Source organism: Octopus sinensis, linkage group LG7, assembly GCF_006345805.1.
Source record: "Octopus sinensis linkage group LG7, ASM634580v1, whole genome shotgun sequence".
Lineage (NCBI taxonomy): Eukaryota > Metazoa > Mollusca > Cephalopoda > Octopoda > Octopodidae > Octopus > Octopus sinensis.
Genome location: NC_043003.1, coordinates 14,061,112 through 14,073,098, shown reverse-complemented (window position 1 = coordinate 14,073,098; position 11,987 = coordinate 14,061,112). Strand labels below are relative to the sequence as shown.

At 34.5% G+C, this 11,987-nt stretch overlaps 1 protein-coding gene across 12 annotated transcripts in view; it reads left to right on the top strand.

The window, feature by feature from the left end:
* Nucleotides 1–11,987, top strand: part of LOC115213797 (B-cell CLL/lymphoma 9 protein) — a 765,484-nt gene that overhangs the window by 213,719 nt on the left and 539,778 nt on the right. For all 12 annotated transcript variants that reach the window (XM_036504565.1, XM_036504560.1, XM_036504562.1 and 9 more), the window contains one exon: nt 739–809. The gene's annotated coding sequence lies outside the window, so the exon portion shown is untranslated. The remainder of the gene's footprint in view (nt 1–738; nt 810–11,987) is intronic.

Here is an 11,987-nt window from a genome sequence, read left to right as displayed (position 1 = left end):
TGGGTATGTTTGAAAAAACAAAAGAAAAAATGACTTCACTGGTAGTTTTAATTAGTTTAATTTATTATTTTTTTCATTTATTAATAATATAAATTTTAGATCTATGAACAAAAATTTATATTATTAAAAAATTAAAAAATTATAAATTAAACTGATTAGAACTACCAGAGAAGTCATTCTTTTTTCAAATATATATATCAACCCATGCCAATATGATGAAAAATGGACGTTAAATGATGATAATGATGATGTATATACACATACGTATATGTACTTGTGTGTGTGTGTGTTTTTTGTGTCTTCTTGTCTTGACATCATGTGATAGTTGTAAATGAGTGTCACTGTTATACAAGCAGTGTCATTCCTTTCCAACGTTCTGTGAAAGCATGTCTGACTGTAGGGAAAATCATTACCATGCTTAGAGACAGATAAAGGTTGGCAACAGGAAGGGCATTCAGCTTTAGAAAAATCGACCTCAATAAACTCCATTTGACCCATGCAACCATAGTAAAGGGGACACATCTGAGTTTATCTGCAATTTTCAATTTGTCATATCCTTTTTTTTTTTTTTTTGCCCCCTAATTACAAGATTCATATATATATGTGTGTCCATGTGAAAGAGAATCTTAGAAATAACATTTTAAAAATATTTGTGGTAAATTGAAATCGTTAAAATATATTAATTTTTGTATATCATTATAAAACATTCTTTCACGGTGTATTTTCTTTTATTTCCAGGCCCCTGAAAATATTCCAATGTGATTGTTTTACCATAGGATGAACGATATATGGGATAAAAATTATATTGGGTGAGTTTACTTTGTTTATTTTATTTTATTTATTATTTGTGAGTGTGGCGGGGAGCTTAGGTACAGTCATGGCTGTGTGGCTGAAATGTTTTCTTCATAAATGCATGGTTCCAGGTTCAGTCCTACAGTAAGGCACCTTGGGCAAGTGTCTTCTACTTTTGTTCTGGGATGACCAAAGTCTTGTGAGTGAATTGGTAGAAGGAAACTAAAAGAATCTAATTGAGTGTGTGTGTGTGTGTATATATATATATGTGTGTGTACGTGTACATGTATATATGTGTGTGTGTGTGTATATATATATGTGTGTGTACGTGTACATGTATATATGTGTGTGTGTGTGTGTGAAGGCGCATGGCTCAGTGGTTAGATCATCAAGCTTACGATCATAAGGTTGTCAAGTTCGATTCCTAGACGGGGCTGCATGTTGTGATCTTGAGCAAGACACTTTATTTCACGTTGCTCCAGTTCACTCAGCCGTAAAAATGAGTTGCAATGTCACTGGTGCCAAGCTGTATCGGCCCCTTTGCCTTTCCTTGGATAACATTAGTGGTGTGGAGAGAGGGAGGCTGGTATGTATGGGCAACTGTTAGTCTTCAATAAACAACCTTGCCCAGCCTTGTGCCTCGGAGGGTAACTTTCTAGGTGCAATCCCATAGACATTCATGACTGAAGGGGGTCACCCTATATATATAAATAAAGGTGGCTTATTTGCAATTTACAGCCAAAAGGCAGAACTATAGATGTCACTAAAGTGACTAGATATGTGTGTATGTGTATGAGCGTATTAGTTTCGATTCATTCAACTAAAAAAACCCTTCCAGGTAGTGCCCCATCATGGCCGAAGCCCCTAATGACTAAAACATGTAAAGGAGAAAAAAAAACCCTGGATATATAGAGATATCAAGAACCTCTCTCCCAGTGGTTCTCAACCATTTTTTTTCACTTATGGAACCCTGTGATTCATATTTTACTCAGTGAGACCCTTATAACCATTTCATGTTTAATCCTTTAGCGCAGGAGTTTTCAACCATTTTTTTTTTATCTATGGATCCCTTTGATTACAATTTTCTCTTTGTGGACCCCCATAGCCACTTGATGGTTAAAAACTAGTCTTATAGAAACTTCTTTCAAAATTCATATTTTGTTTTTTACCCATTAAATTGTGTAAAATATCAGAGAAAGGAACCTAACAGTTTCTTGCAATAAATACCAATACATACATCTAAAGCAGCATTTTTTCAGGGGTCTTTAAAATACTATTGTGGATCCTCAGTTTGCTATTTTGCTTTGTGGCCCCCAAAGTCTTATATAAATCCTCAAGGGCTATGTGAACCCCTGTTATGAACCATTGTTTTAGCATTTAAAGCAGCCATATCTGACCAAAATAATCTGCCAGTTTTATCTTCAAACTAGCCAGTTCTGGCCTCTCACACTTACTCTACAATGTTAATCTAAAAATGAACAGTCACATCATTGTAATCTCAAAGCTACCAGGCAATGTAAGATGAATTCAAAACAATGTGAATTGATAAGCCTTACATTTGACAGAGAAACCTGAATGCCAAAAGGTAAAAAAATATGATATTATATTTTTTAAATTAAATATTATGTAGAATTGTATAAAAAAAGTTGTCAAAATATTTTGGATATTATAGGATTGGAGCCTGGTGCAGCCTTCTGGCTCGCCAGTCCTCAGTCAAACTGTCCAACCCATGCCAGCATGGAAAGCAGACATTAAACAACAATGAAATACTAACAACAAAATCTTATATGGACCCCCAAAAGTTATGTGGACTCTGGTTGAGAACTACTGCTCTATGAAGTCACTCTCCTTACTAGAAATAGCAGCTAATTTCCTGAAAATCATATCCTACACTCTTAAAGCTAGAAGGACACATTGGACGATGTAATTCTTACATTTGATACACCAAAAAGATGTGATGGTCAAGACTGGAATGTCTTTGATCCTAAAGCTAGAAGGACACATTGGACAATGTAATTCTACATGTGATATAACAGAAGGCGAGCTAGCAGAAACGTTAGCATGCCGGGTGAAATGCCTTGCGGTATTTCGTCTGCTGTTACGTTCTGAGTTCAAATTCCGCTGAGGTTGACTTTGCCTTTCATCCTTTCGGGGTCGATTAAATAAGTACGAGTTACGCACTGGGGTCGATATAATCGACTTGATCCGTTTGTCTGTCCTTGTTTGTCCCCTCTGTGTTTAGCCCCTTGTGGGTAGTAAAGAAATAGATATAACAGAAAGGTGTGATGGTCAAGATTGGAATGTCTTTGATCACAAGCCTGCTAAATCAAAGCAGACCTTAATGCCTTTGATCATGTGCTTGCACAGTTGTGGCAAGCCTGTGGCTACACAGCAACAATGACATCAGTGCCTTTGTTATTTCCACCTTCACCTCCTGTGCTGCTTCTTATATGTGATGGTATCAAGATTTTATTATAAATATTCTCCTCCTATTATTGCCGCGGTCTCCAGCTCTTGATCTAACATTTTAGATATATTCAAATCACAAAAGCGAAAACACTGACAATGGCTTTGTCTCTTTTTTCCTTCTTATTCTCACGGTTTTTTTGCTCAATTTCTCTAATCTTTGATCCTACACTTGAAATGCTACATTATTTTCCAGCGAACATCTGAAGACAATATATTTTCGCACGTTCATCAGCATTATTTTGATTTATTTATATATTCCCCCTTTTTTTTTTTTTAAATTTATCGATCTATTTTCGTTTATGCCGTAAGATTATTATGTAAAATATGCATGTTTGCTTTCAAACTCATCTTAATTGCTATAATTTTGCATGAAGATATTTAGATGGTTTCTGACATGTTAAAAACCCATGGTAACCTTCAATTCAGTAGTAGTCATCGCGTTCCGTTCTAAAAGCCGTCGCCATTGTCTGATAAGAAGGGTTCTTAAAAAAAAAAAATAATAAAAAAAAAAGTAAAAACCCAGAACATGCTTCAAAACCACTTCGCGTTTGTTGCTAGCGAAAATGTATGAGAGCAAAGAAGGGATGAAATCTTCGTAATTGTCAATTACGTCTTCTACTTCTCCATGTTTCAAAAGAAATATATACAAGTTATTTTGGTCTTTTTACATATTTCGGTTATATTAACAGAATTTTAATTTGAACTTTCAAATTTAGACGATATCTCGTGATTAAGTATAGATTTTTCATTTTTGTTTTTCTCATTTAGTTTTTCTTTAATTCATCATCAACGTTATTATTATCATCATCATCATTATTATTATTATTATTATTATTATTATCTTTATTATTATTATTATCATTATTATCATCATCATCATTATTATCATCATCATTATTATTATCATCATCATTATTATCATCATCATTATTATTATCATCATTATTATTAATTATTATTATTATCATTATCATTATTATTATTATCCTCATCATCATTATTATTATCATTATTATTATCATCATCATTATTATTATCATTCTTCTTCTTCTTCTTCTTCTTATTATTATTATTTTGCACAGTTACCAGTATTTTGACTTCGTATTTTAATCAGTATCCGTGAATATTTATATACCTTAATAAGGAAATTAGAGAAAATAAAAAAATAATATAAGTGTATTGTTTCTGAGTTCAACTTAGAGGAATATTTTTGTGGTTGAAGTAAAATGCTGTCTTCTGTATTTCCTTCATATTCCATATTCTTTACCATTATTCAAAATTGCATTTTTAAATATCTTATTACTAAGATAATCAATTGTATTTTAATTTCATTTTCTTTATAAAACTTGACTGTTTTCTTTCTTTTTAATTATTAATTAGGCTTAATTATAATATTGGTCAAGGAATAAATAATTTTGACAAATTTTTTAGATTTTGTTAATTGATTATTTTTATTCATGTTGTTGTTGTTATTTGACGAAAACTCCCCGTTTATTCCGCTGGGTAATGTGGAAAGTGTCAGCTGTCCACAGCCAACAGACTAAGCTGACACTTATTTTACTGATCATGCTTCAAGAACCCTGCAGAGAACTCTTGAAGTTTGAAGCAATGAATGATTTTTGTAGGTGGTTCTATCCTTTACTTTTGTAACCGATTTTTTTTTAGCCAAGCTGGTAGTTGAGTGCTGATACCTCCAAGTGTGCCAATTATTATTGGTATCATCATCATCATCATCATCATCATCATCATCATTGTCATTATTATTATTATAACATTATGCTAATGTAGTTAGCATTTCATCTTGAGGTTTATTGACAAGTTTCCTCGAATTTCAAGAATTTTTCTTCAAATTCTGCTTTTCATCCCTTTTTGGGGTTGATAGATTTTAAGTACCAGTCGATATAATCAGCTTGTCCCCTTCCTCCAAAATGTCAGCCCTTGTGCTTATAGTAGAAAGGATTATTATTATTATTATTATTATTATTATTATTATCATTATTACTATTATTGGGTGAGAGAGTAATGCATGCCATCAAACAGACACTGGGGTACAAATATACAAAGCCCAATATACAATTTCTTGTGTACCAATTTAATAAGGGTACATCAGGCACATGCTTCATGACCGTATGTGCATGACATGGTGACCTAGCATCAGGATCAACACTGCAAGATCTTGCAGATGAGGGTCCAGTTAAAATTTTCTTCTGGTCGAGTAGCCCATCCCACTCAAAAGGTCCCTGAATAAGGATTGTTTAAGAATGATGAACAAAACACCCATGGTTCCAAAGGTGAATTATTCAAACTCCAAAGAATTCCTCTCAACATATGGCTATGATGCTCCCCCCCCCACTACTTCTCGTGTTCAGAGATGCACATATCGTCAGCCACCAAGGGACATGCTCAACTGGTTATGGTCAAACAATTGACAAGCAAACCTGTTGTATTGAGCAGAATATTTGCTATAGCCCATCTTTTGTACCAAGACAAAACAATGTACACGATAACACTTCCAATCAGTTAAGATCAGAAGCCATGAGAGTCAGTACCTGGTACTGCATCGGTGGAATTTATTATTATTATCATTATTATTATTATTATTATTATTATTATTATTATTCTCATTATTATTATTATTATTATTATCATTATTATTATTATTATTATTCTCATTATTATTATTATCATCTTTATTATTACTATTATTATCATCATCATTATTATTATTATTGAGGCGGTGAGCTGGTAGAATCGTTAGCACTCCGGGTGAAATGCTTAGTAGTATTTCATCTGTCTTTAAGTTTAAGGTGGCATACTGGCAGAATTGTTAGCACGTCAAGCAAAATGCTTTGTGGCATTTCATCCATCTTTTCATTCTGGGTTCAAATTCCACCAAAGTCAACTTTTCTTCTTATCCTTTTGATGTTGGTAAATTAAGTACTAATGAAACCTACTAATCAACTAGTCTCCTCCCCCTGAATTTCAAGCCTTGTGTCTTTAGTAGAAAGGATTATTATTATTATTATTATTATTGTTATTGAGTGAGAGAGCAGTGCATGCCATCAAAGTGACTCTGGGGTAAAATATATGAAGCCCAGTATACCCTTCATGACTACTCATCTGATAAGGGTACACCAGGCACATGCATCACAACAATATATGCACGACATGGTGATCTCATATCAAGATAAACAGCACATGACCTTGCAGGCAGAGCCCAGTTAGAATTTTCTTCTGGTTGAGTAACCTATCCCGCTCAAAAGGTCCCTGAATAAGGGTTCTTTAAGGATGCTGAATGAAACACCCATGTTTCCAGAGGTAAATTATTCAAAACCCAAATAAAATTCCTTTCAGCACACAGCTATGATGCTCGCCCACTACTTCTGCTCCTGATCAGAGATGCACATATCGTCAGCCACCAAGGGACATGCTCAACTGGTTATGGTAAAATAACTGAGAAGCAAGTCTGTGATATTGAGCATGATATTTGCTGTAGCCCATCTTTTATACCAAGACAAAACAATTATTATTATTATTATTATTTTATTATTATTATTCTCATTATTATTATTATCATCTTTATTATTACTATTATTATCATCATCATTATTATTATTATTGAGGCGGTGAGCTGGTAGAATCGTTAGCACTCCGGGTGAAATGCTTAGTAGTATTTCATCTGTCTTTAAGTTTAAGGTGGCATACTGGCAGAATTGTTAGCACGTCAAGCAAAATGCTTTGTGGCATTTCATCCATCTTTTCATTCTGGGTTCAAATTCCACCAAAGTCAACTTTTCTTCTTATCCTTTTGATGTTGGTAAATTAAGTACTAATGAAACCTACTAATCAACTAGTCTCCTCCCCCTGAATTTCAAGCCTTGTGTCTTTAGTAGAAAGGATTATTATTATTATTATTATTATTGTTATTGAGTGAGAGAGCAGTGCATGCCATCAAAGTGACTCTGGGGTAAAATATATGAAGCCCAGTATACCCTTCATGACTACTCATCTGATAAGGGTACACCAGGCACATGCATCACAACAATATATGCACGACATGGTGATCTCATATCAAGATAAACAGCACATGACCTTGCAGGCAGAGCCCAGTTAGAATTTTCTTCTGGTTGAGTAACCTATCCCGCTCAAAAGGTCCCTGAATAAGGGTTCTTTAAGGATGCTGAATGAAACACCCATGTTTCCAGAGGTAAATTATTCAAAACCCAAATAAAATTCCTTTCAGCACACAGCTATGATGCTCGCCCACTACTTCTGCTCCTGATCAGAGATGCACATATCGTCAGCCACCAAGGGACATGCTCAACTGGTTATGGTAAAATAACTGAGAAGCAAGTCTGTGATATTGAGCATGATATTTGCTGTAGCCCATCTTTTATACCAAGACAAAACAATTATTATTATTATTATTATTATTATTATTATTATTATTAAGGTGACAAGCTGGTAGAATCGTGAATAGATTAGTATTACATCTGACAAAGTAATCTGAATGCTTGAAGGGTTAATGTTTAAAAGAAATTGGTTTTTGTTTTAAATAAACATTTAAGTGAGTTACGAAATGTTTTCCTTCAATGATTGATGCGTGATTAGCTACAAGACAAAATTAGGTATGATTTGGTACGTGGAGCTAACGGTGTTTATAAGGTGTTATTTAATCTAATTTCTCGGTGAATTCACAAACATAAAGACTGTACTTATTACCATTGGGAAGTAGTTAAATGTTAGCTTGCTTCTCAGTCATTGATTTATTTGTGAACCTTTTAAATAAATAAAATATGTATATATGAATCATTATGGCATTTGTTTGTATTCTGCTCTGATTTTGTATTTGAGTAATAAACCTTAATTATCTCGTATTGATTACTTGTTTCGCTCATTGGAATGATGCCATACTGGGGCACCATCTCCAGGGATTTAGTTCAACAAATGAGCCCTGCTTCGTATTCTTATTTCTTTATTGCCTACAAGGGGCTACACATAGAGGGGAGAAACAAGGACAGACAAAGGGATTAAGTCGATTACATCGACTCCAGTGTGTAACTGGTACTTATTTAATCGACCCCGAAAGGATGAAAAGCAAAGTTGACCTCAGCGGAATTTGAACTCAGAACGGAACGGCTGACGAAATACCTATTTCTTTACTACCCACAAGGGGCTAAACACAGAGAGGACAAACAAGGACAGACAAACAGATTATGTCAATTATATCAACCCCAGCGCGTAACTGGTACTTATTTAATCGACCCCAAAAGGATAACCGTCAAAGTCGACCTTGGCGGAAAATGAACTCAGAACTTAACGGCAGACGAAATACCGCTAAGCATTTCACCCGGCGTGTTAATGATTCTGCCAGCTCGCCGCCATTATGGGCCCAATATGAGCCCTGCTATATATTCTTGCTGGCTCTTTTGCTGAACTGCTAAGTTACAAGGGGAGGTTGTTAGCAAGAGTCTAGGATATACACCCCTGAGGACAACAGATGATGCTTTAAAACTTCTTAATATATTGGCAGGGGGTAATTAACTAAGCAGGGTAATTGTCCTAGGGGGTAGTTGTCATTGGAGGGAATTGTCCTATGGCAGTAATTGTCATATATACACAGACACACACAAATAATACATACATACGTACATACACACACACACACACATTCACACACACACATACAGGCATACATACATACACACATATTTAATTATCCATATGTTTGTAAAGGGACATTCAATAGAAATCATCTAAATTTGCTATTTTCTATTAGATTTGTATAATATTGAATAAGAAAAAACCCTAAGTGCTAACAGTGGTGAACTACCTGACCTAGGATTGAGGGTTCAAATCCTATCGTAAAACATTTTAATTCTTAGATTGTTAGCTTATTTCTTTGTTCAGTTTATTTTTTTGTACCAAACACAAAGAGCTGTTAGCACACCGGACAAAATGCTTTGGTGCATTCTGTAGTAGTAGTAGTAGTAGTAGTAGTAGTAGTAGTGGTAGCAGTAGCAGTAGTAGTAGTAGTAGTGGTAGCAGTAATAGTAGTAGTAGTAGTGGTAGCAGCAGCAGTAGTAGTAGTAGCAGTAATAGTAGTAGTAGTAGTAGCAGTAGTAGTAGCAGAAGCAGTAGTAGCAGCAGCAGCAGTAGTAATAGTGGTAGCAGCAGCAGCAGTAGTAGTAATAACAGTGGTAGTAGCAGTGGTAGTAGTAATAGTGGTAGCAGTGGTGGTGGTGGTGGTAGCAATAGTACTACTACTACTAGTAACAGCAATAGGTTCTGTTCTATTGATCTGATGACTAACTAAAATACGTGACCATTTCCGTTTTTATGAGAGAACAATACAACAATGGTCACTTCAATTATATTCTATTTCCCTTGCTTTTTTTTTTTTTTTCTCAGATGAAGTTTCCTAGGCTGCAAACCTCAGCTTCTTGTGTGCATTTTGTATGTCAGTGTCTGTCTGTGTGTGTGTGTGAGGTCAGTTTTATGAACCGTGGCTGTGGTTTAGTAGATAAGAACATTAGAATCTTGTGTTAGAAAAGCAAACTTCTGATTTCAGACCTGACCAGAGGATGTGTGCATTTTGGAAAATGGTTTACCTGAAGATGACGGAAACAAGGTGTAGCAACCAAAATAGTAAAAATAAGTTCCTTGGACATTTCTGTCTTTGACTCCGAGAACTCACAGGGCTACTTACCTGATTTCCATAGCGTATAAGTGACTGAGAATACTACATTCCTCCTGGATAGGATGCTAGTCTATTGTAGGGTTATTCATTTACAGTGAAGGTCTGTGGCTTAATGGTTATCATATTTGGCTCATGTTCATAAGGTTGTGTGTTTGACTTCTGGTGGCACATTGTGCCTTCGAGCACGACACTTTCTTTCATGTTTCTCCAATTTACTCAACTAGCAAAAATGAATTGTAGTCGTGGGCATTGCCGGTGCCATATAAATAATAATAATAGTAATAATGATAATAATAATAATAATAATGATAATGATAATAATTATAATAATAATATAATAATAATAATAGCTTCAAATTTTGACCAGTAGTTGGGGGGAAGCAGTAAGTCAATGAAGTTGACCACAGTGCTCAATTGGTATATATTTTATCAACTCTGAATTAACAAACGGCAAAGATGGCCTTGGCACAATTTGAACTCAGAACATAAAAACAGATGACACGCCACGGTGCATTTTGCCCGGCATGCTAACGATTCTGCCAGCTTGCTTCCTTTAATGAAATTTGAACACAGAAATTAGGTGGACGTAGCAATATATATTAAAAATGGTATCTTTTCTTGTCCTCTGCTGTTCCTGTTTAAGTAATAACAATAATCATAAATTTTGTGCTACTATAGTTTCAGCTAAGACCATCTATATATTCAATTTAGCTTTACCGTAGAAAAATAAATTTATCAGCTATTGTATATGTTTAGCTCTAATGTCGTGGATTTCCATAAAAGTGGTGCATATTTTGAATTAATGAATAAAATAGTGCTTCTTGATTAATACTCCTCAGTTTCTATTGGCAGTATAAAGTATAGAGTTTTTAAAACTAGAACAGAGGAGAATATAATTTTTTTTTAATGCTTTCAGCAATGTTTGGTATGAATTCTGTGAGAAAATATTCGGTGGTGTTAAAAAAAACCCAAAAAAAACCCTGAAAATTCTTGTATAATTTAAATAAAATAATTTTAAATTCACATTAATGTATTTACTTCGGTATATATCTACTTGTTTGATAAATAATTCATTGTAAAGTGGTTAGTTATGCTTAAGATATGGAAGACATCTTTCAACAATATATGTAAATATATGCCTGTTCTGAAATCATATGGCTGTTGTTTATGTTATTGAAAAGCATATATATGTTTGTATGTATGTATGTATGTGTGTGTGTATATATATATATATATATATATATATATATATGTAAAATTACTAGATGAAAAGGACAAAAAAATTTGGGTATGCACTTCTAAAGCTAAATTCTTCACTTGGATCTTGGTTTCCCCAGTTTTCGTTTTGCACAAATGGAAACCAAGTATGACATTTGATGGCCTACGAGTAATTTTTTTCCCCCAAACAGAACGTCTCAAAAAGCCATGCCTGGCCCTATATGCACAGTTGGGCCTCCCGTAAACTCTAAAAACAAAAAAGCCCTTTCTCCTCTTAAATATGCGCTGCTGAAATTGCAGGGTGTCTAATACACCTGTGCATCTTTTTTGCCATCAAATATAATGGAGGATGGTAGGGGTTCGCTCCTCTGTTTGCAATATGTACAGGGTGCAGGCTGCACCTATAACTAGCTGGTTGAAGATCTCTCTGGGGCCAAAATGGTAGGGATATCGAACAGCCATAAATGATGTGGCGATTAACTTTACTTGTCAGTATAGTTACTACTCTTATTGAGATTTTCCAACATTATACATTTTCCTTTTTCACCTATGTCATTAAAATTTTTATTGCAAGATCTTATGAAGACTCATAGGTGAATGAGTCACTAAATCAAGTTATGATTATCTGCAAGGTTAGTGATCGTGTCTAATCAATTCTGTTTTCTTACACTAACAAATGCACATGAGTGTATATTTACTTAGTGATTCTTTTAGTAAATATAGTGAATTATATGCTATGCTGAAGAAGTCAGAATGACACCGAAACATGTCTGGAGTTCTCTCCCTGCACTTGCCTGACAAATGAAAA